A 6494-nucleotide genomic window follows, 5' to 3' on the forward strand; every position below is an offset into this window, starting at 1 on the left:
AAAAGTTAGATCAATTTACAATCTGGAAAACGTAATCAAGCAGTTAAAGTGAATCCTCCCTGTCCAAAGTATACCATATGCAGTCTTGAGATTCACCTTCTTGCAGATAGTTTCAAAATAAAGAAACACAAAAGGAACTACGAAAAACCATCCACATCAAAGACTGACAAACATGGAATATGCGAAAAAGAACATTCGCACAACCAGCATAAAGGTGAACCAGTAATACATAGACCATGAACTGCAGCTTGAACCCACAGACATGGAGCCGGTTCAGTGCTGAGGCAAGTGAAGCCAAAGGACTTAGCTCGCTGTCGGGAAACTCTGGTGAGCCACCGGACACCATGTGCAATTTGTCCAGACAAAGCCGGGCATGGATGTATGTCGGACAAGGGGGAGCCGCCTCGAGTGCCCAACCATCCCGTTCCGTGAATGACCACTTCACCCACACCTCGCAGCAGCCAACGAGATCGCGAACCTCCCCCCCCCCCCCACTGAGTGTCCAGACATCTGGACCATGGTGCTGAATTGAGGGCAGTACAAGCCCATCACTCCCTGTAGTAACGTGGGCTTCCTCCTCCCTCCCCAAAGCTCAAAGTAAATTTGGTATCAAAGTGTGTACGTGGCACCATATATAGCCCTGAGATTCATTTGGACCGAGACCCTTCATCAGGACTGAAAGAAAGATGACAAGTCAGAGTAAGAAGGTGGGTGGAGGGGAGGAAGAATTACAAGGTGGTAGGTGATAGTTGAAACTGGGAGAGGGGGAAGTAAAGGGCTGGGAGGTAGTGCATGATCGGATAAAGGACTGGAGGGGGGGGGTCTGATAGGAGAGGATAGAAGGCCATGGAACAAAGGGAAGGAGTAGTATTAGAGAGAGGTGATAGGCAGGTAAAGTGAGGGAGGGAAACAGGAATGGAGGGCAATTACCTAGAAATCGATGTTCATGCCATCAGGTTGAGGCAGTAGAGGAGGCTATGGGAAGTAGAATTGAAATGGCTGGCTACCCAGAGAAGGAGTGAAAATACATTTATTATCAAAATATGTATGCAGTATACAGCCCTGAGATTCGCTTTCCCACAGACAGTCACGAAAGAAAGAAAACCGTGGAACCCTTTCAAAGAAAAAACATCAAATATCACCCCCCCCCCCACACGCAAAATATAAAATCACACAAACAGCAACAAAAAAACGAGCAAAAACACAGAATATAAAACAAAATCAAAAGACATATCGGTACAGTTCAGCTCAGTGCTCATTATCTCCAGATAATCTACAATCCATGTTGATTAGTTCCTATCGGTCAGCGCATCAAAGGATATGATGAGAAGGCAGGTGTATGGAGTTGCGTGCAGTGGCGACGCCAGAGATTTTTTCTTGCTGGTGCTACAGTGGGGCTGAATTATTCAGTGATGGTGCTGAGGGATGTACTGTATGGTAATATGTATTTGTAAGGTCAGACGCATGGCATTCAAAAGTCAGTTTCAAGCATTATGTGCCTACCATAAATGCCTCTGTTGATTCACAAACAACAGCAATTGATAGATATAATATAGAAGTGAACTGTTACAGTGTCAACAGCATCGGAAACAACCCGGGCTACACATAGCATAAACAAATAAACCAACAGAGCATCCGACCCACAGCGCACAACATGAACCACGCACCAATCCCGCTATCAGCATCAAATGCGTGCTTTTCAACTGAAAAACACACTAACCCACAATGTCCACTGCTATTCGCATTACATAGACAGACAATGCCAAAAGATACACCGTTATTAAAGTCAAATAAGGCAAACAACAGATGCAAGGCTTTACCAGGAGTTGGACAAATCGTACTCTGACCATGCAATACCTCAAATAATTCGGCTACTGAATTTAAAACAAAAATCAACAGAATCACCGCTTGGAAGTCTAAGCAAAACCAGTAGGTTTAATAGCAGTAAATGTAATATTTTAGGATTTGCAGGAAACATAAGGACCATGGGGTATCCACCACAAAATAATAATAATAATTAGCATTAGTCTTGGTCCAAATTTTAAAAAAAATCAACTGCACTCACCATTGCTGTTTTCAGAGAAGCACAATCCGTCTGTTGTGATTGGTGGTGAAAGTATCAATGATTTTATGGATGTCAAGTGCTTTGGTCCTCCGGCTGTTTATGGCCAACAGGGCCAAATTGCTGTTCCGAGCATCGCCGCTTCTATTCCTTAAGTAGTTTTTGAGGTGTGTGAGGCAAGAGAAACTCCGTTTGCACGAGGTAGATGTCACAGGTAGAGTCAGTGATATGCAGATTAGTTTGTATAAATCTATAAATGCATCGCAGTAGGGTCTCATTAGAGCTAGAAATTCCATTGTGTCATTCACTGTCTGTCCTTGCTTTTGTTTCCAGCAGACGCTGAACCTGATGTAGCTCTGCAGTCAGGTTCACTTCAGTCACTCCATAGTATTGGGCTATTGGCCAAAGACAATTCTTGTCTAGGAAGAACTTGTGTTTGGGGCTCAATGCTGAGACTCCAGTCAGAACACCCCCAGTCTCAAATGAGAACCGTCTTTTCATTTCAGTCAGAAGTCTGTCTATAACAGGATAGAAATAGTGGTTGCGAAGGTCATCAGAGGATGTGACAGGTGTGTGTTCAGTTTGGGCCTCAACAACAAAATCATGTAGACGGCGGGGTGGCTGGGCCTGTCTCCTTTCATGTGTTCTGCTCTGTATACCGGCCTTGTCGCACAGGTCCCTAGCTCTTGTCTGAATTTCACCCCGTGATTCCTCTCCCCGTTTTGCTGAGAGTGTATGGATAACAGACTGAGCCAAGTCCACAGCGGATGAAAGGTCCAAACTGGGAGATTGTAGCTGGTCCCACATGAACTTGATGACTCAGAATAAATCCTCAAATAGAGTGAGAAGTAAAGCAAACTGCTCGTCAATCAGTCCATTTACAGCTCTGGCCTCCGTTTTCCTCTGTGCATTTGGTTGACCCATAATAGCCTGTAGTGTAGCTAGAATGGCAGGGAGTGATTTCCTTATAGCCCACAAAGCTGTATACTGCCATGCCCAGCATGTATCTGACAATTTCTTCAACTCCACAGGCTGTGCAGTTGATTCCAGTTCTCTCTGTTTCTTCATGAAAAGATAGTGGGCAACAGAGTTTGAAAAGAAGTTGTAACGCAGCTGCACAGTTTCAAAAAACTCACCCGCCCGCTTTTTATACATTGCTCACAACATCCACTAAAACAAGGTTAAGTCTGTGAGCATGGCAGTGTATATACCATGCCTGCGGGACCTCTTTCCTGAACCTCTCTTGTACCCCGTTATTGCACCCGGACATCACTGCTGCCCCGTCATAACACTGACCTATACACACGTTCTTATCAATAACACACTGGGCGAGTGTCTGTTCAATGCTTTTAAGAAGCGACTCTGCGTCCAACCCTTCTGCTGTAGTGAAGTGCAAGAATTCTTCAAGCACTGTTTTGTTATTCAAATACCGCACCACCACTGATTTTTGCTCCTTTTTACTCAAATCTTTACTTTCATCCACCATGATGGCAAAATATCCAGCCTCCTTGATTTCTGCACTTATTTGACGTCTGACCATATCTGCCATAATACCCATAATTTCATTTTGGATATCGTGATGGGTGTTTTTTGCATTTCCAGGGTTGTCCTCTTTTTTTATCTACAGTCTTATCAAACTGTCCAATTACACTGAGACATTCAACAAAGTTTCCCCTGTTACCAGATCCATCATTCTCCCGGTGTCCTCGCTGGGCAATGCCTTGGCACGCAGTATAGCATAGAGACTCAACCACTGCTCTCATATACTCACAATTTTCTTGGACAATCTTTGCATGTCCTTTGTTAAGCATATTTCCCAATCTTGAATCGTCTTGTTTTCTCAATCTGAATTCGGCCCATGCCTCCATAGCAAACTTATGAGCTGCACTTACATGGTGGGTTTCGAAAGCTGTTGTAGCTTTCCGCCAGTTGCGGTAACCTGTGGCAGTGAAGGTAGACCCAGAATGGAACCCATGTCCTCCACACACGAAATGCCTGCATGCGAGCGGAACGTAACATCTTTTGTGATTGATTATTCCAGCCAGTCAAACTGATTGGCAAACTGTTGCGAGCAGTGAAGGGTACTTTTTCAATGCTGGCTGACATTGCTAACAGTATTCCCACTCGCACTGAGAGCAGCTTCATCCACTCCAGAATCCCACTCCATTTCTTGTTCCTCTACTTCATCCTCACATTCCTTCGATGAACTGCTGTCGTCCTCATCCCCAGTTACTTCTTTCTGCATGTCACTTTCAATTACGACAGGCTCAGGCTGAGACACCACTGATTCCTCTGGATGAGGTCGTTTTCTCACTAAAAATCGATCCATTTTTCACGCCGGCCAAAATAATGCACGTGCCAGGCCCATGTTAGCTTGTAAAAGCACAATGTGTGTGTGTGTGTGTGTGTGGGGGGGGGGGCATCTGTTAGTCTCGTGAGACCATGCATCTGTGCCTGGATATATATTATCAATCTCTCGCGTGAGTGACATTACCACCTTAAGTATTCTTAGATCAGCTTAACTGATCTGAGGACAGCACCGGCAAGACATTGACAACGAACGAATAAGCAGAAGTGTAGAGTAGATCTGACAGAGTTTATAACTTTATTCCTGCGTGGGTGCTATGGTAATTGGGGGTGCTGTTTCACTAGATCAACTGGAGAAACAAGCTGTATTCAAAACTATACAGAGAAAGCAAAGCAACTGCAATTTGCATGTGAAATTTCAGTTAATTTCTTGGTGGTGCTATTGTAATTTCTACTGGGGCTATAGCAGCAGCTAGCACCACCTTAGCGCCGCCCCTGGTTGTGTGAGATCAAGGATCAGCCATGGTGGAATGACGGAGCAGACTCGATGGGCTGAATGGCCTAATTTGGCTCCTATATCTTTTGGCCTACTGTCTAATAATTATAACCTTGCTCCAGCGCCATCTGCTGACAGGATTGAGGGAGAGAGAGATCACTGAAACACAAGGACTTTCCCTTGGGAGTAGTGAGCTAGACTCCCACACACAGACACAGACGCTGAACACTCGCTCACTCTCTGCACCTGCGTCGATTATTTCAATCTTCCTCCCTGAATAACAGAATAATAGGTCTGCAAGCCTACAAAGTGCACACCACTGCTCTGCAGCACCGTCTACCCCTGATGTAAAGAAGCCCCTGGGAGCTGCAGAGGCTGGGAGAGGGCAGGGGTTGCGGACGAGGGAAGGTAAATGGACTCGTATTCCCAACAGCACAGTGATCAGGAAGGCTGCAGTGAACAGAAGCACTTTCCCCAAAGAGTGTCGGCGAACTCACACTAGTAGGTGGCCATCACGTGGTGAACTCACAAGAGGGAAGGAGGCCTTTCAGCCCAAACCATTCACACAGACAGTTTTGCCCGGTGAACTAGTCCCATCTGCCCGCGTTTGTCCCTGACCCTCTGAACCACACTTATCGAGATGGCTTTTAAATGTTGCCTAAACCACTATTTCTGGCAGCTCGTTCCAAATGTGCACCACTCTGTGTGAGGAAGCTGTGTCTGCTGTCCTTTTAAATTTCTTAAACTAGTGCCCTCTTGTTTTTAGCATCTTTAGAAAAAAACCATATGTTTTCATCCTGAGTATGTCTGTCAGGATCTTGTATCCCTCTGTCAGGTCACCCCTCAATCTCCCATGTTTCAGGGAATTAAGTCCCAGACTTCACAATCTCTCCTTGTATCTGAGGCCCCCAAGTCCGGGCAACATCCAGGGTGGTTTCTGTAGTGACAGCTTTGCTGTATGAAAGGAGAAGGGCCTTTCTGGGCCTACGCCATAAAGTTTTCTGGAATGAGATGTAATTTCGCCTGTACTTGATGCGTCCCCTACTGAGACGTATTGGACTGACAGACTGGTTTCTGGGCCACGAGACTGAGATATCTCGGATCAGGTCTGCATGTCGCATAAAGAGGATTCTAGACCGAGAAGAAAAATATTTTTCATATGATGGTGAATCTTTATTTGAAAATAAAATTAGGGAATTGAGAAACACAGGGAACTGGCACGGGAAATCTTCAAGGCCAGCATACATCAATAAGGTTTAATCTAGTTTGGTGTAGACTATATGGGCCCAAGGGGTATGTTTCTGTACTGTAGTGCTCTATGCCATCAGCCATGATCATATTGAATGGTGGGATAGATCTGAGGGGCTGAGTGGCCAACTCTTGCTCATACTTTCTGATTGAAAACAAGTGTGAGGTCCCAAATATGCTCGCTAACATATTCCCATTTCTTAACCTCATCCAAGCCCCATGACTTCTTCCACAGCTGGAGCACCCTCCGGTCATAAACCCTCACCCCAGATCCTTCCCTCCCTCGGTGCAAACCTCTCTATCCTTGTGCTCATCACAGACACCCTCTCACTAGACCTCCCCACTCAATGGACCTCATCCTCCTGGGGTCCGGTTCCAGCC

The sequence above is a fragment of the Mobula hypostoma genome, assembly GCF_963921235.1.
Source record: "Mobula hypostoma chromosome 5 unlocalized genomic scaffold, sMobHyp1.1 SUPER_5_unloc_2, whole genome shotgun sequence".
Taxonomy (NCBI): Eukaryota; Metazoa; Chordata; class Chondrichthyes; order Myliobatiformes; family Myliobatidae; genus Mobula; species Mobula hypostoma.